Here is a 19,439-nt window from a genome sequence, read left to right on the forward strand (position 1 = left end):
CTAAGATCATGGCATCTGGTCCCATCACTTCATGGCAAATAGATGGGGAAACAGTGTCAGACTTTATTTTGGGGGGCTCCAAAATCACTGCAGATGGTGATTGCCGCCATGAAATTAAAAGACGCTTACTCCTTGGAAGGAAAGTTATGACCAACCTAGACAGCATATTAAAAAGCAGAGACGTTACTTTGCAAACAAAGTTCTGTCTACTCAAGGCTATGGTTTTTTCCAGTGGTCATGTATGGATGTGAGTGAGAGTTGGACTGTGAAGAAAGCTGAGCGCTGAAAAATTGATGCTTTTGAACTGTGGTGTTGGAGAAGACTCTTGAGAGTCCCTTAGACTGCAAGGAGATCCAGCCAGTCCATCCTAAAGGAGATGAGTCCTGGGTGTTCATTGGAAGACTGATGCTGAAGCTGAAACTCCAGTACTTTGGCCACCTGATGCGAAGAGTTGACTCACTGGAAAAGACCCTGATTCTGGGTGGGATTGGGGGCAGGAGAAGAAGGGCACAATAGAAGATGAGATGGCTGGATGGCATCACCAACTCGATGGACATGAGTTTGAGTAAACTCCAGGAGTTGGTGATGGACAGGGAGGCCTGGCGTGCTGTGATTCATGGGGTCGCAAAGATTATTTGTATCGTATTTTGTTTTACCAGAAAATTTACCATTTCTAATGTACCAGAGTTGTATTCCCTCAAAATTAAATTGGTAAATAATGAGGTTTATCTTGCCTTTCTTTGAAACTAATCCCAGGGTATAGAAGCACAAAACTTTTATTTGATTTTATCCTTTGATATTGGATTACTTGTATTTCATATTTTACCCTAGTTCCATAAATTTATATTTTTTAAAAGGTCTTATGATTTAAGGATTAATATTTTTGTTTTTTCTTTTTTCTCAAGTTTTTTGTGTTCTTTTATCAGTGTAAGCCTTTTTATCAGTATGTGAATACAATTAAAATGTCCATTTGTATGATTGATCATAGCAATATCCTAGATAATTTACAAAATAAAGCATTAAAAACAGAGTGTAAGGTTTGATTAAATAATGTATATTCATGGTTTAACATCTTTTGAATTTGAAAAGAGGTACAATAAGAGCTTTTCTTCCCCTGTCCCTGAGCTATCATCTCACATGCAGTAAATTTTAGTAAATCCTTTGCCCATTTTTTAAGTGGATTGTTTGTCTTTGAATTGTAAGAGGTCTTACAATTCTGGATATTAAACTCTGACCTCATATCTGATTTGCAAGTATTTTCTTCCATCCTGTAGTTGATGTTGTCCTTAAATGGACAGATGTTTTTCATTTCTGTGAAATCTGATTTCTCTATTTTTTTCTTTTGTTGCTTATGTTTTTGGTATCCATCTAAGAATCCATTGCCAAAGCTGAAGTCAGAAAGATTTACCCCTATGTTTTCTTCTAATAGTTCTCTACCTTTAGCTCTTATATTTAGGTGATTGATCCATGGTTTTGTTTTGTTTTTTGTTAATATATGGAGTGAGGCAGGAGTTCAGAACTGTATTCTTTTCATGTAGTTACCCAGGTGTCCCAGCACCATTTGTTCAAGAGACAGTTGTTTCTTTATTGAATGGTCATGGCACCTTTGTCAAAAATCAGTTTGATGTAGACGTTTGGATTCATTTGTATACTTTCAATTCTGTACCATGGGTCTTTATGTTTATCTTTATGGCTGTTCCACTCTATTTTGATTACTGTAGCTTTACAGTAAGTTTTCAAATTAGGAAGTATGAGTCTTCCAGATTTGTTCTCTTTTTCAGTATCATTTAGCCATTTAGGGCCCCTTTTGGTTCCACATGATGAGATGCTCAGTTTTGGTCTCTGCCATAAAAGTCATTTGAATTTTGATAGGCATGGCACTGAATCTGTGGATCACTTTGAGGAATATTGACATTCAAACAGCATTAACTCTTGTAGTTTATGAACAGGAAATTCTTTATAGGATTTGCACACAGAATGTGTTAAGAATTGTTCCTCCTTTTCTGTACTTTCAAAGAGTTGAGTAGGACCAGTATTAATAATTCCTTAAATGTGTTTTAGAATTCACAAAGTCATCTGATCCTAGAGGTTTTTAAATTATTGATTCAATCTATTTGCCTGTTATAGGTCTGTTTTGATTTTCTGTTTCTTCTTGTGTCAGTTTTGGTCATTTATGTGATTCTAGGAATTAATTCATTTATTATCTAACTTGTTGGTGGGCCATTGTTGATGGTATTCACTTATTATCCTTTTAATTTTTTTAAGTTTGTTACTAATATCCTCTCCTTTATTTCTGATTCCAGTTGTTTGCATCTTCTCTATTTTTCTCTTAGTCAGTCAAATTAAAAGATTGTCAATTGTATTGATCCTTTCAAAGAGCCAGCTTTTGATGTTGTTGATTCTGGTTTGTTTTGTTTTGTTTTTTTTCAGTCCTTTAGGACTTATCTCTGCTGTAATCTTTATTATTTTCTTCTTTCTGCTGGCCTTTAGTTTAGTTTCCCTTTTGTGGCAAGGTTGTTGAATTGGAATCTCTTTTTTTTTTTAAATGTAGGTGATTATGGCTATAAATTTCCCTCTATGTTCTGCTTATGCTGCATCTCACATGTTTTGATATGTTCTGTTTTTCATTTATCTCAAAGTATTTTAATTTCCTAGTGATTCCTTTGAGCCACTGGTTGTTTTAGAGTGTGTTGTGTAAAATGTGTATCATTAAAGCTATAAAAAGAAAAAAGATAAAGGAGAGCACCAATTCCCTAAAAGCCTTAAAAATTAGCTAGTAACTCTAAAGACTCGTTCATCTTCTAAGAAACCAAACTTTACTCTTTTACATTACCATTTGTGGTTGCTTTATGGTAAATTTTTAACTCAAGAGTAATATAACTTATAATTGTATGAGTGTAATGTAGTAGTACAAGTATAGTAAAGTAAATAGTAAGTTGCATAAGCTTGGTCCACCTTCTTCACCCATGTTGTGTTTGTGTGTGTGTATCTTGTAATTTTCAGAGCAAATCACATGCTCTTTAGGAGTATCAGAGTTTAAAAGTCACTTAAGTATTTCAGTTAGGCTTCCTAAAGGCTGAGACCTGGGAATTATAGATATTAGTAATTCTAAGAATAGGTATTTTAGCTGCCCTTGATGTATAAAACTTTTCCAGAGGTGAGTAATCTTGCCTTTTCCATATATAAGTCTTTGTAATGTTTTTTTCTTTGTATGTTACTACCAACATCATGACAAATTTCAACCGAAAATCCAAATCAAAGGGTGTATACTTATCAGTATTTGAATTTAAATTGTAATTCATTATTGCTTAATTCCTAGGCAAAAGACTAGATGAAAAAAATTTAGTAACAGCCATCTAAAATTTTTTCGAAGCTTAGGTTATAGGAAATATTTCCAGTGGAATAATGAAAGCAAGTGGTGACCTATAATTAATTGGACTGATATCACCTTTCTAGAATTGTAGAATTTTTGCTTCCTGACCTGAAAAACATTTCCTCATTGGCATGTGATCTAAGTGCAATACTTCCTTTTGTATTTTAGATTCCTTTCAGATCTTGGAGTCATTATCATATCAACATTCCCATACTTTTTAAAATTTTAAATTGCGCCTGATCTCATTTCCTACTTCATATCTTTTCCCTTTAACATCTGATCACTCACATTGTTTTAGATCCTGTTTAGGTACTATTTTTCTTCTGTTTTTGTAGTCTGAACACATACTAATCTTTAAAGACTGAGAAAGTCAAGTAAAGTATTCATTAAATCAAACGGAATCATCTCTGAAAACATTTACTACCTTGAAAATGATTTCTTTATTATCATTAGAATTTATTTTGTTTTACTTGTCAAAGTGAAAGAAAAATACTGGAAGCCTTTCCTGTTTAATTCTGTACAAAATTTCACAGGAAGGGTGGGAGGTCCTTCATATGGAGGGAACTAGTGTTGTCAAAATGGCAGAAACTATTTGCTTCAAAACCAGTTGAAGCAAAACTCATTTACTTGAGTAAAGTGCAGATTACTAAGTCTTTTAGAGTAATGAATTCTAAAGGCCTTAGAAATATCTTTCCTAGTGTCCGTGGTAAGAAACTGCTGGAATACCTTCTGTAATTGGATTACTACACTGATTTCCTCTCTAAAGATCAGTAGGAGATCCGTTTTATATTTCACTTCAGTACACGTTAACTGATAAAGCATGTTTGAAAATATCTAAAATTTCTGTTGCTTTGAAATACGAACTCAGTAACGTTTTTATGCAGGGTAGGCAAGGGATTCCTTTTGGATATCATGTTTATCAAAGCTTTATTATTTTGCCATGGTTATTATTCAAAGACATTTTTAAAACCACTGTCACATTTTCTTCTGAAAATCTAGATGCCAGTTTTTAAATATTTTATTTAGAATTATAAGGAAACTATTTTAAACACTAGATTTCTTCAGTTGGAGATGATGATACCAATGGGAGAATATTGATTCAAATCTATACATTTATGCGTAGCATTGACCCTTCCTTGAACAGTGCACAGATTATGTGTGCTGACCGCCGCACAGTTCAGTATCCAAGTATAACTTTACATTCAGCCAATCACAGATCCTTGTAGTAATGTAGTACATGTTTATGGGGTAAAATCTGCATATAAGTGGGCTTCCCTGGTAGCTCAGCTGGTAAAGAATCCGCCTGCAATGAAGGAGACCCTGGTTCAATTCCTGGGTCGGGAAGATCCCCTGAAGAAAGGATGGGCTATGCACTCCAGTATTCTTGGGCTTTCCTGGTGGCTCAGACCGTAAAGAATCCGCCTGCAATGCAGGAGACCTGGGTTTGATCCCTGGGTTGGGAAGATCTCTTGGAGGAGTGTGTGGCAACCCACTCCAGTATTCTTGCCTGGAGAATCCCCATGGACAAGGGAGCCTGGCGGGCTATAGTCTGTGGGGTTGCAAAGAGTCAGACACGACTGAGTGACTAAGCATACACACACTTCATATAAGTGGACCCACAGCACAGTTCAAACCTGTGTTGTTCAAGGGTCAACTGTAGTGTGAAAATCCTAAATAGAGTCTCATGGATAGACTAGTACGTCAGAGGCTTGAAAACGGTGAATTTACAAGGAGTAAGATAGGCAGCACAGCAGATAATGTACTTACAGAATTCATTATTTGAAGAGTGGTATAACTAGAAGTTGTGATTAAATGAATGATAGAGGGAGAGGAAATTAGGATGTTTGAAGTTGGTCATAAGTTAGCAATTAAAGTCCTGATGGCTCTGTCACAAACAGACTACAGCTTCCACTTTTTCCTACCATCACCTTCTGGACCTCTTCTCAGCTCAGCGATGCTCAGGAAGAGGAAGCCATCTGGCACACTTCATAACTGCCACAGCCATCAAGGTGCCAGGATGTCCCCAGTTCTCCTTGGCGTAGAGTATCAACCAAAGTGTATTGGCACTGACTTCCCACATTTGCTATTTTAGCCAGCAAGAAATAAAAACAGATGGCAGTGTAAATTATTACTAACTGTGATTGAGAAAAGTGGAAGAATATTTCTCTGAAGTCCTAAGTTCACAGAATTTTAGAGTTTAAGGAGACAAGGACTGACAGGTTTTTTTTTTTTTTCCCTATGTGTCCGTTTGGATTGGTTGGTAATGGCTGCTGTGTTGAGAAGGGTTTTGAGGCCAGCTTTGACCTCAGAAAGGAAAATTAACAATCTTATTAGCAATAGATAAGAAAATGATAAAATATATGTATTTTTGATTTCTGTACTCAGCTTAATTCCTATATGTTTCAGTTGAGGAAACAAAAACTCAGGTTCACAGTTTTCATTGGGTTCTTTGGTACTTAGGGGTTTTGAGACAGGAGCTCTTCAAACTCCGAGTTTAGCGTTCCTGGTTTGGCACATCTGTAGCCACATTCCAGTTAAAAGATTCATTACAGTAATGTATAACATAAAATTCCTCTTTGAATAAGGATCACTAAGCCTCGTGGTTTAAAAAAAAAGAAAAAAGGAAAAGAAAATGTAAGGCACCAAAAGTAAACAGTAACACAGTTATTTTGGTATACCTGTTTTTGAGATAAAGAAATGAACTATTATTCTGTATTTTAAATAGAGGGTGTATGCATGTACTTGCAGTTAGAGCAGATAGCTTACCTACACTAACTTTATTTCTTTAAAGAGTAATGCAATAGAAAGAGAGTAGAGTGAGATAGTTTAAGAGTGAATGTTTGGAGATGATTGGGAAGCAGGAAGAAGGGTTAGGAGAAAGCAAGAAAACCCATGGGAGAGAAAGATCGGCCATGAGGGAAAAGTACAAGTTAAATATTTAGGGCCTTTTTGATTTTTCAGGCATTAAAACATTTTCTCTTTTTGTTAGTACTTTCTAGAATAACTACCTTTTCATCCTTAAACTTTTACTCTCAGTGGAATCTGCTTATGTGCCATCCCAGTCCTCTCACTAATATCACTGGCCCTTCGCAATCTCAGTGGAGTTCTCCTAGGATCCTTGGTATTAATGGTCCTCACCCATCAAGCCTCAGAGTAAGCATCTTTGGAAAACATCAAAGTACAAGGATCCATACATATACTGTTCCATTCCCAGTGCAAAATTATTTTCCCCACTTTTCAGTTATTCACTAATCTACAACCTACTACTACTGCTACGAAGTCACTTCAGTCGACCCCATAGACGTCAGCCCACCAGGCTCCCCTGTCCCTGGGATTCTCCAGGCAAGAACACTGGAGTGGGTTGCCATTGATTGGCAGAATAAGTGTTTTAAATTTGTTTTTGCTTCTCAGATTTGTTTTTCCTCTTCTTATCTACATCTTTGTGCTTTGAATTTAGGTTTATATCGAGTAATTCTAATTTAACATAATATGTGTAAGACATTAGAAATAATGGAAAGGACTTCTAGTCATGCCTTAGTTTCAGTCTCAACTTCTCTAAAAGCATATCAACTGTTTCTAAGGGAGCATCTTCAGAATAATGTAGACTTTTCTTTAAAGTGTCATGCATTCGTACATAGTGATTGATTCCTATTTTGAATCTGCTAGTACTTTTTGGTGGGTAGGGAGGTAGATGGGAAAAATAAATGAAAATAATCATTCTACCCTTTTTATTACATCACAGTGATTTCTTTAAAATATCTGCAAAATCACCTAGAGGATTTCTCTCCAAAAAATACTTTATCACTTTTGAGCTTTTATTTCATTAGATTTGCAAATCTACTTCAAAAGTGAAAAACATTAATATCTTTTAAATGTATTTTAGGATTTTGCCTCGGTTTAATTAAAATGTGAAAAAACTTTAATTTTCAAATACTTTGTAAAAGAGAAATAAACTCTTGTCTGTTTCCTTGAAAATACTAAATTTACCTCTGTATGTTGAAAGTGGAACAAAATATTTAAAATTTTCACTTCAAAATAGAACATTTCTGCAGATGCTTTTTTTTTTAAATTTTTTTATTAGTTGGAGGCTAATTACTTCACAACATTTCAGTGGGTTTTGTCATACATTGATATGAATCAGCCATAGATTTACACTTATTCCCCATCCCGATCCCCCCTCCCATCTCCCTCTCCACCCGATTCCTCTGGGTCTTCCCAGTGCACCAGGCCGGAGCACTTGTCTCATGCATCCCACCTGGGCTGGTGATCTGTTTCACCATAGATAGTATACATGCTGTTCTTTTGAAACATCCCACCCTCACCTTCTCCCACAGAGTTCAAAAGTCTGTTCTGTATTTCTGTGTCTCTTTTTCTGTTTTGCATATAGGGTTATCGTTACCATCTTTCTAAATTCCATATATATGTGTTAGTATGCTGTAATGTTCTTTATCTTTCTGGCTTACTTCACTCTGTATAAGGGGCTCCAGTTTCATCCATCTCATTAGGACTGGTTCAAATGAATTCTTTTTGACGGCTGAGTAAAATTCCATGGTGTATATGTACCACAGCTTCCTTATCCATTCATCTGCTGATGGGCATCTAGGTTGCTTCCATGTCCTGGCTATTATAAACATTGCTGCGATGAACATTGGGGTGCATGTGTCTCTTTCAGATCTGGTTTCCTCAGTGTGTATGCCCAGAAGTGGTATTGCTGGGTCATATGGCAGTTCTATTTCCAGTTTTTTAAGGAATCTCCACACTGTTTTCCATAGTGGCTGTACTAGTTTGCATTCCCACCAACAGTGTAAGAGGGTTCCCTTTTCTCCACAGCCTCTCCAGCATTTATTGCTTGTAGACTTTTGGATAGCAGCCATCCTGACTGGTGTGTAATGGTACCTCATTGTGGTTTTGATTTGCATTTCTCTAATAATGAGTGATGTTGAGCACCTTTTCATGTGTTTGTTAGCCATCTGTATGTCTTCTTTGGAGAAATGTCTGTTTAGTTCTCTGGCCCATTTTTTGATTGGGTCATTTATTTTTCTGGAATTGAGCTGCAGGAGTTGCTTGTATATTTTTGAGATTAATCCTTTGTCTGTTTCTTCATTTGCTATTATTTTCTCCGAATCTGACGGCTGTCTTTTCACCTTGCTTATAGTTTCCTTTGTAGTGCAAAAGCTTTTAAGTTTCATTAGATCCCATTTGTTTAGTTTTGCTTTTATTTCCAATATTCTGGGAGGTGGGTCATAGAGGATCTTGCTGTGATTTATGTCGGAGAGTGTTTTGCCTATGTTCTCCTCTAGGAGTTTTATAGTTTCTGGTCTTACATTTAGATCTTTAATCCATTTTGAGTTTATTTTTGTGTATGGTGTTAGAAAGTGTTCTAGTTTCATTCTTTTGCAAGTGGTTGACCAGTTTTCCCAGCACCACTTGTTAAAGAGGTTGTCTTTTTTCCATTGTATATCCTTGCCTCCTTTGTCAAAGATAAGGTGTCCATAGGTTCGTGGATTTATCTCTGGGCTTTCTATTCTGTTCCATTGGTCTATATTTCTGTCTTTGTGCCAGTACCACACTGTCTTGATGACTGTGGCTTTCTGGTAGAGTCTGAAGTCAGGCAGGTTGATTCCTCCAGTTCCATTCTTCTTTTTCAAGATTACTTTGGCTATTCGAGGTTTTTTGTATTTCCATACAAATTGTGAAATTCTTTGGTCTAGTTCTGTGAAAAATACCGTTGGTAGCTTGATAGGGATTGCATTGAATCTATAGATTGCTTTGGGTAGAATAGCCATTTTGACAATATTGATTCTTCCAATCCATGAACACGGTATGTTTCTCCATCTGTTTGTGTCCTCTTTGATTTCTTTCATCAGTGTTTTATAGTTTTCGATGTATAGGTCTTTTGTTTCTTTAGGTAGATATACTCCTAAGTATTTTATTCTTTTTGTTGCAATGGTGAATGGTATTGTTTCCTTAATTTCTCTTTCTGTTTTTTCATTGTTAGTATATAGGAATGCAAGGGATTTCTGTGTGTTAATTTTATATCCTGCAACTTTACTATATTCATTGATTAGTTCTAGTAATTTTCTGGTAGAGTCTTTAGGGTTTTCTATATAGAGGATCATGTCATCTGCAAACAGTGAGAGTTTCACTTCTTCTTTTCCTATCTGGATTCCTTTTACTTCTTTTTCTGCTCTGATTGCTGTGGCCAAAACTTCCAACACTATGTTGAACAGTAGTGGTGAGAGTGGGCACCCTTGTCTTGTTCCTGATTTCAGGGGAAATGCCTTCAATTTTTCACCATTGAGGGTGATGCTTGCTGTGGGTTTGTCATATATAGCTTTTATTATGTTGAGGTATGTTCCTTCTATTCCTGCTTTCTGGAGAGTTTTAATCATAAATGAGTGTTGAATTTTGTCAAAGGCTTTCTCTGCATCTATTGAGATAATCATATGGTTTTTATCTTTCAATTTGTTAATGTGGTGTATTACATTGATTGATTTGCGGATATTGAAGAATCCTTGCATTCCTGGGATAAAGCCCACTTGGTCGTGGTGTATGATTTTTTTAATATGTTGTTGGATTCTGTTTGCTAGAATTTTGTTAAGGATTTTTGCATCTATGTTCATCAGTGATATTGGTCTGTAGTTTTCTTTTTTTGTGGCATCTTTGTCAGGTTTTGGAATTAGGGTGATGGTGGCCTCATAGAATGAGTTTGGAAGTTTACCTTCTTCTGCAATTTTCTGGAAGAGTTTGAGTAAGGTAGGTGTTAGCTCTTCTCTAAATTTTTGGTAGAATTCAGCTGTGAAGCCATCTGGTCCTGGGCTTTTGTTTGCTGGAAGATTTTTGATTACAGTTTCGATTTCCTTGCCTGTGATGGGTCTGTTAAGATCTTCTATTTCTTCCTGGTTCAGTTTTGGAAAGTTATACTTTTCTAAGAATTTGTCCATTTCATCCAAGTTGTCCATTTTACTGGCATAGAGCTGCTGGTAGTAGTCTCTTATGATCCTTTGTATTTCAGTGTTGTCTGTTGTGATCTCTCCATTTTCATTTCTAATTTTGTTAATTTGGTTCTTCTCTCTTTGTTTCTTAATGAGTCTTGCTAATGGTTTGTCAATTTTGTTTATTTTTTCAAAAAACCAGCTTTTAGCTTTGTTGATTTTTGCTATGGTCTCTTTAGTTTCTATTGCATTTATTTCTGCCTTAATTTTTAAGATTTCTTTCCTTCTGCTAACCCTGGGGTTCTTCATTTCTTCCTTCTCTAATTGCTTTAGGTGTAGAGTTAGGTTATTTATTTGGCTTTTTTCTTGTTTCTTGATGTAGGCCTGTAATGCTATGAACCTTCCCCTTAGCACTGCTTTTACAGTGTCCCATAGGTTTTGGGTTGTTGTGTTTTCATTTTCATTCATTTCTATACATATTTTGATTTCTTTTTTGACTTCTTCTATGATTTGTTGGTTATTCAGAAGCGTGTTATTTAGCCTCCAGGTGTTTGAATTTTTAACAATTTTTTTCCTGTAATTGAGATCTAATCTTACTGCACTGTGGTCAGAAAAGATGACTGGAATGATTTCAATTTTTTTGAATTTTCCAAGACTAGATTTATGGCCCAGGATGTGATCTATTCTGGAGAAGGTTCCGTGTGCACTTGAGAAAAAGGTGAAGTTGCTTGTTTTGGGGTGAAATGTCCTATAGATATCAATTAGGTCTAGCTGGTCCATTGTGTCATTTAAAGTTTGTGTTTCCTTGTTAATTTTCTGTTTAGTTGATCTATCCATAGTTGTGAGTGGGGTATTAAAGTCTCCCACTATTATTGTGTTACTATTAATTTCCTCTTTCATACTCATTAGTGTTTGCCGTACATATTGCGGTGCTCCTATGTTGGGTGCATATATATTTATAATTGTTATATCTTCTTCTTGGATTGATCCTTTGATCATTATGTAGTGTCCTTCTTTGTCTCTTTTCACAGCTTTTATTTGAAAGTCTATTTTATCTGATATGAGTATTGCGACTCCTGCTTTCTTTTGGTCTCCATTGGCATGAAATATTTTTTTCAAGCCCTTCACTTTCAGTCTGTATGTGTCTCTTGTTTTGAGGTGGGTCTCTTGTAGACAGCATATATGGGGGTCTTGTTTTTGTATCCATTCAGCCAATCTTTGTCTTTTGGTTGGGGCATTCAACCCATTTACATTTAAGGTAATTATTGATAGGTGTGGTCCCGTTGCCATTTACTTTGTTGTTTTGGGTTCACGTTTATACAACCTTTCTGCATTTCCTGTCTAGAGAAGATCCTTTAGCATTTGTTGAAGAGCTGGTTTGGTGGTGCTGAATTCTCTCAGCTTTTGCTTATCTGTAAAGCTTTTGAGTTCTCCTTCATATCTGAATGAGATCCTTGCTGGATACAGTAATCTAGGTTGTAGGTTATTCTCTTTCATTACTTTCAGGACGTCCTGCCATTCCCTTCTGGCCTGGAGGGTTTCTATTGATAGGTCAGCTGTTATCCTTATGGGAATCCCTTTGTGTGTTATTTGTTGTTTTTCCCTTGCTGCTTTTAATATTTGTTCTTTGTGTTTGATCTTTGTTAGCTTGATTAATATGTGTCTTGGGGTGTTTTGCCTTGGGTTTATCCTGTTTGGGACTCTCTGGGTTTCTTGGACTTGAGTGGCTATTTCCTTCCCCATTTTAGGGAAGTTTTCAGCTATTATCTCCTCGAGTATTTTCTCATGGCCTTTCTTTTTGTCTTCTTCTTCTGGAACTCCTATGATTCGAATGTTGGGGCGTTTCACAGTGTCCCAGAGGTCCCTGAGGTTGTCCTCATTTCTTTTGATCCTTTTTTCTTTTTTCCTCTCTGCTTCATTTATTTCCACCATTTTATCTTCTACCTCACTTATCCTATCTTCTGCCTCCGTTATTCTACTCTTGGTTCCCTCCAAAGTGTTTTTGATCTCATTCATTGCATTGTTCATTTTTAATTGACTTTTTTATTTCTTCTAGGTCTTTATTAAACAATTCTTGTATCTTTTCAATCTTTGTCTCCAGGCTATTTATCTGTAATTCCATTTTGTTTTCAAGATTTTGGATCATTTTTATTATCATTATTCTAAATTCTTTTTCAAGTAGATTCCCTATCTCCTCCTCTTTTGACTTGGTGGGCATTTTTCATGTTCCTTTACCTGTTGGGTATTTCTTTGCCTTTTCATCTTGTTTAGATTGCTGTGTCTGGAGTGGACTTTCTGTATTCTGGAGGTCTGTGGTTCCTTTTTATTGTGGAGGATTTACCCAGTGGGTGGGGTTAGACGATTGGCTTGTCAAGGTTTCCCGGTTAGGGAAGCTTGCGTCAGTGTACTGGTGCGTGGAACTTGATTTCTTCTTTTTGGAGAGCAATGGAGTGCCCAGTAATGAGTTTTGAGATGGGTCTATGTGTTAGGTGTCACCTTGGGCAGCCTGTATGTTGACATTCGGGGCTATGTTCCTGTGTTGCTGGAGAATTTGCGTGGTATGTCTTGCTCTAAAACTTACTGGCTCTTGGGTGGTGGTTGGTTTCAGTGTAGGTATGGAGGCTTTTGGACTGTCACTTATTGCTTAAAGTTCCATGTAGTCAGGAGTTTTCTGGTGTTCTCAGGTTTTGGGCTTAAGTTTCCTGCCTCTGGATTTCAGTTTTATTCTTCCTGTAGTCTCAGGACTTCTCCAACTATACAGCACTGATAATAAAACTTCTAGGTTAATGGCGAAAAGATTCTCCCCTGTTAGGGACACCCAGAGAGGTTCACAGAGTTACATGAACAGGAGAAAAGGGAGGAGGGAGATAGAGATGAGCAGGAGGAGAAAAAGGGGGACTCAAGAGGAGAGAGACAGATCTACACAGCTGTCTGTTCCCAGAGTGTTCTCCGTATCTCAGACACCTACAAGGATTCACAGAATTGGATTGGGAAGAGAAGGGGAAAGGAGAAAATAGAGGTGTTCTGAGGTAGAAAACAGAGAGTCAAGATTGGGAGAGAATAATCTTCGGTTTAAAGATAGGGCTTCTCTTTTTTTTTTTTTTGGTAAGGTTATAGTGTAGTGAAAATGAAAATGAAGAGTAGTAGAGGAGTACTAGAGGACTTTAAAAGAAATAAGAGAAAAAGAAAAATAGAAAATGAAAGAGAAAACGGAAAGGAAAAAAAAGAAGAAAAAAGAAAAAAAAGAACAAGAAAAAAAAGAAAAAAAAACAAAAAAAAAGAAAGAAAAAAAAAATTTTTTTTTCCCCTAATTAAAAAAATCATAAAAATCTATGTAAATGAAAGTTAAGGAGTAATGGGGGAGTAATAGGGAATTTTAAAGGAAAATAAAAGAGAAAAAATAAAAAAGAAAAAATATAAAAAGAAAAAAAAATTTTTTTTTTTTCCTTACTTAGAAAAAAAAAAGTAAAAATATATCTAGGAGTTTCTCTGGAGCTGCTGCGGTCAGTGTGGGTTCGGCTCAGTTTCAGATAGCTCCTCGTTCCAGCTTACACTTCTCGATATCTACAGGGCCCTTCCGGTGAAGTCGGTGTTTTCTACAGGGATTTTAATCTGTTGCACCGGTCCCTTCTGAAGCGGTTCCCTTTGTTTATTTGGCTTCTGTTTGCCGGTCTCTTCAGAGCCTCATTTCAGCCCTGACACAGGCGGGCGGAGGTGGACTCTTATTCAGGTAGCTAGTTCCGTTGCGCTGCTGGGAGGGGCTGACGCTGCGGGGAGGGGCTGACGCTGCGGGGAGGGGCTGGCCCTGCGGGGGCGGGCTGGCGCTGCCGGGAGGGGCTGACGCTGCTTTCTCCGTCTGCGCTGCTCAGGCTCCCGGCTGTTCTATATGGAGCGCTCCCCGCGCTGCGCTAGGTTCCAGCCCTCGGGTGTTACACAAAAGCGCGGAAGGAAAAGCTGCGCCTGCTCTCTGTGCCTTCCCCGTCAGAGCGGTCCAGGCAGCGAGGGGCTTGATGGGCGCACTATCCCCAGGTGTGGCGCACTCACTCCCTTCCGCGGACCCAGTCTCAGTTTCCGCTGGCGCCAGTCGGGTGCGCGCGCCTTCCGCCCTCCGCGTCCCCAGCCCCAGTCCCCGCCGGTGCCGGTCGGGTGCCTGCGCCCTGTGTCTCGCCGCGACCTTCCCCTCCCCCCTGCCTCCTGCCTCCGGCGGGGCTGGGCGGGTCCGCAGCCTGCGACCTCTTCTTGGGACTTTCTCCGTCCCTTTGTTCTGCGAACGGCCGGCAGTGTGTTCCCGCCGGTTAATTTTCTCTCTTTTGGTCTCCCACAGTTCAAGTTGGCCCCTCACAGAAGCTCCCTCCGATTGTCCTCAGGGCACTCAGGCCCGGACCCTAGCCCAAGCAAGGCCGCCTAAGACTCCCTTCCCGGGACGGGTCTCCGTCCTTAGCTCTTTTGTCTCACTTTTTATCTTTTATATTTTGTCCTACCTCCTTTCGAAGACAATGGTCTGCTTTTCTGGGCGCCTGATGACCTCAGCTAGCGATCAGAAGTTGTTTTGTGAGGTTTGCTCTGCATTCAGTTATTCTTTTGATGAATTTGTAGGAGAGAAAGTGGTCTCCCCGTCCTACTCCTCCGCCATCTTGGCTCCTCCCCCTCTGCAGATGCTTTTATGGACAGCTTTCAATACCTGTGAAGATGGTCTTTTTAATTAGCCACTAGGTTAGATGCTAAGGGTATAAAATTATTAATTATTTCTGATCCTACTGTGCTTATGGAAGTATGAAGGGTTATCTTTATTTTCTGTTTTTCATTTTAGATTTTAAAATATAGTTAACTTCTGCAAGTTTTTATGTAAAAGCACTTTCAAAACTTAAACTACTATATCAGCTTATAGTAAGATAAAATGTTACTTAGTGTAAAAGGTAATAGACCCTTGGGAAGTATTGGATGAGAAAACAAGGTGAGTTCAATCATAAGTTACTTTATTGCATTGTGATGTGCACCTTCTGCACAATCACTCCATAACTATGTTTATGTTTTTCTCTTGAATTATCAGCCTTACAAAATAAAAATAAGCTCCTCTCTGTGTTGAGGTTTATTTCATTTAAAACTTCCATTTATGAATACTTTGGGGGGTAAAGAATATTCTGCAATGCATTTTTACTTTGACTTTTTCCACCTTCGTGTTTCTTTAGGAGTTGATCCCCCTCATATTGTGTACAGCCTGCCTGCATTCTGAGCCTAAGGAGGGAGACCAGCTTCTCCACATACTTTTCAATTTGATCAAGAGGCCAGATGATGAGCAGTTGTGGAATCTGACTACTTCTTTGGGAAATAAGTATAATGTTGACTTGCTCATTGTTTTAATTTGGCATCATAATTACCTTTTTAATCTTCATGCCATCTTTTCTGTCTAAGGTCTCTTTTAATAAAGGAAACACTGACCTTGTTCACAGTGCCCTACAGTGTTTGCCTTCTTGTCATTCCAACTACTTACATTGAACTTCTGCACTTTTGTGTTAGTTATCTTTGGACTGCTAATTATTCCATTAAGTTTTTGCTTTTCTCTTTCACATTTGATTTCCAAGAACTCCTAAATATTTCCCTTCCCGCCCCCCCCCCACAGATGAACTAGATACAGCATGGCCTCTTAATAGTTATGCTTTACCAGAAATAAAATATTTAACATAGGAATATCTGCATCACCAAGCTGTCTGTAAAGCAGCTTCGGTATGGCTAGAGGGATACAGTGTTTTGCTTAGTCCTGATTCAAAACGCCCACAATCAAGGATGCCTGAGTGGAGAAATGAGTTGTACTTGGGGGTGGTGAGGGGCATGAGAGTGGTGGGGGCAGGGGGACAAGACACATAGCCAAGAGACTTCTGCAAGGAAGGGGAATGGGATTTTTGCTCAGGCAATCATGATAGATATCTCCCCAGAAAGTAGACTTTTAAATACTAGGAGAAGCTGTGCAAGTGTGAATGTGAACAGAATATCCTAGTGGAGGGTAAGCAGACTAAGCACCAGCTGGACAAGACTAAGCTGTTGAAATGTTTCCACATTGTAATTTTCTATCTTAATAAGCAGATAATTTTTGCTTATATGTTCACAAAACAATAGAATTGTACATTAAGATTAGGTAACTTGATATCATTTTAGTTCTTGTTTTACTGACTGTTAAAGTTTTTGTCTCTTCTGAGAATGTTGGAAAATCATAAAGTGAACCATAAGACAAATCAAGCCCCAAATTTAAAACACAAGGAATCTCTCTCCACCATGAGAATAAAAAGTCTTGTAGACTTTTAAATTCTGTGAACACGTATCTCTTTCCTACCCTTATGAAAATATACCTGAGCAAGCAGAGAGACATGTTTTTTTCAGGATCCAGTCAAGATTAATCTACATGCTAGCTGAATAGAAGTAAGGGAAATTCAATCAGGTTCCATTCTTTGCAAACTGAAAATTTTCTGAGGACAATTTGATGGTGCTATATAGGAAAATTAATATTTTATCTTCTCCTTGAAAATGCTATTTGCTATCTTGAAAACTTAATTAATAATTACATACTACTTATTACATTGTCATTTTTAGAATGCAAGGCAAAAATCGCTCAATTTACATAGCCTTTTTTTTACAGACTCCGCATGTAAAGCTAAACAGCTGCCACCTGCTGGCTAAAAGTACCTATCAGCGTGACTTCAGGTCAAGATACATCAGGATTTAAACACGCATGTTCGCAGTTGATCTTCCAGTTTTCAGAAATAAAGTTATTTATTTGAATAAGCTAAACTGTTAACTATATTTGATATGACTAAAAAAAAAGCAAAATTTTTAAATTAGCATAAGTTTGACATATAATCAGTTATTACTTTTCTTTACTTACTGAATCACAAGCTTCCTTGTGTCCAGGAGGACACAAGGACTGTCCAAGTTTATGGTCAGCTATATTGTGTTTTTGGTAATTCTTTGCTAGCAGCCATAACTAACACCATATTTTCACCTATTGTGTCAGTTCAGTTGCTCAGTCTTGTCCTGCTGTGTGTGACCCCATGGACTGCACCAACTCCCAGGGTTTACTCAAACTCATGTCTGTCGAGTCAGTGATGCCATCCAACCATCTCATCCTCTGTCGTCCCCTTCTCCTCCCGCCTTCAATCTTTTCCCAGCATCAGGGTCTTTGCCAGTGAGTCAGTTCTTTCCATCAGGTGGCCAAAGTATTGGAACTATAGCCCATGGAATTTCTCCAGGCCAGAATACTGGAATAGGTAGCCTTTCCCTTCTCCAGGGGATCTTCCCAACCCAAGGATCAAACCCAGGTCTCCTGCATTGCAGGAGGATTCTTCACCAGCTGAGCCACAAGGGAAGCCCATTGTGTCAAATGCCAGTCAAGTAAGTTCACAAGTAGGAACAGTATTTATGATTTCCCACAAGTAGAAATAGTATTTTTACTATCACAGGAGTCTGTTTCCAATGCTATTAATAATCTGTAGCCATCTGATCTTTTCTGTTTTTCAAGTATATTTCAAAACTGACCTACTTTTTACAATTATGACTCTTCATTTTGTTGACTAAGAAGTTTATTTTGAGGGGCTTAACATTTTTTGAACAAATATGTACATGTTTCACATAGTGATGGTGACCCACGATTTAAAGTTATTTCGCATGAAGGTCTTATACAAGTGTATACGTCTTACATTTGTTGAAAATGCTTAAATTTCAACAGGTCATTTATTATAATTATCAAATATTTCTGAAACCTATGTATATGATTTCTCATTATTTTAACAGACTAGTAGGGGTAGAAATGATCAGAAATGAAGAAATTTGTAGTGGGAAGCTAAATGTCTTATCTTAAAGCCTGGGAATTTCTTTTTCCATCTTTCTTTTATTCACTTTATTTGCCTTCCTAAAGTAGGAGAAAATAGAAAAAGAAAAGTTGAGAAGCCATCAGAGAGGACAATGACATAAGTATAAAGGGAAATCATGTAGATAAAAATTACAAGGTTATGGTGAAAGGAAGCTGCCGTATACAGTGAAGACATATTGGCTCAACATTTTCCTAGTGCCCATATACTTATTGTCTGTCATTGCTCTCCTCAGCCTGAGATAACAGTTGTAGCTGACTTGGATAGACTAAATAGAAACATAAAGTCACTCTTCAATTTGCAGTTAAATCGACATATTTTAAGAAACAGCAATGAGTAATTGCTTTTATAGTTGATATGAATTAAACATTCTGTTTTGGTTTTCCTTAAAGTTGGCTGCTTTGAAACATCTATGGAAAACCTGCTGTTTTTTTCCATCAAGTTTTACTGGTTTTGAAGTCATAGATAATCAGAAGTAAAAAAAAGAAACTTTTTTTTCTGACTTTCAGAGTCATTTTAAATGTACCTTCATTCTGAAAAGTGAAAAATCTTTTTCAAAATTTTGAATTATAAATCTATCACCAAATGAAACTATCATATTAATTATTTATATATTGTTTTATAACAAATTACCCCAAAAGAAAGTGGTTTAAAGTAACACTTGCATTACGATTTATGTGAGTCAGTTCATCTGGGTCTCTTATAAAGCTGTGGTCAAGGTGTCTGTGGCTGTGGTCACCTGAAGGTCCATGGGGGAAGGATTTGCGTCTGAGCTCATTCACGTGGTTGGTCATTGGTGGGATTCAGTTTCTCATGGATCTTTGGACTGCAGGCCTTGGTCCTCCTTCACTGACTTAGAGCCAGAAGTTGCCTTCAGTTTCTCTCCACATGAAACCATTCAACGTGGTGGTGTCTTCAGAGCATGCCAGCCGAGAAGGCAGAAAAGACTGTCTCACGAGATGGATGTCACAGGCCTTTGTAGCCTGATCTCATAAGTGACATCCCATCACTTTGGCCATTATTCTGTTCATTAGAAGCAAATCATTGGGTCCAGTCTACACTCACCAAGATGGGATTACACACAGGCATGACTATCGGGAGACAGACCTCATTAGGAGTCACGTCAGAAGCTGCCTACCACAGTTATCTTGGGTTCCGTACCAAAAATTCTCACTTAAGTATCATTTTTCTAATACGGTGTCATAGTTTTTAATTACAGAAATCTGTCTGCTCAGTCATGTCTGACTCTTTGCAACCCCATGGACTGTATGT

The 19,439-nt window shown here is 37.7% G+C and overlaps 1 pseudogene; it reads left to right on the forward strand.

The window, feature by feature from the left end:
- Positions 1-19,439, forward strand: part of LOC122678322 — an 87,988-nt pseudogene that overhangs the window by 47,477 nt on the left and 21,072 nt on the right.

Source organism: Cervus elaphus, chromosome 20 (assembly GCF_910594005.1).
Source record: "Cervus elaphus chromosome 20, mCerEla1.1, whole genome shotgun sequence".
NCBI classification, from domain to species: Eukaryota; Metazoa; Chordata; class Mammalia; order Artiodactyla; family Cervidae; genus Cervus; species Cervus elaphus.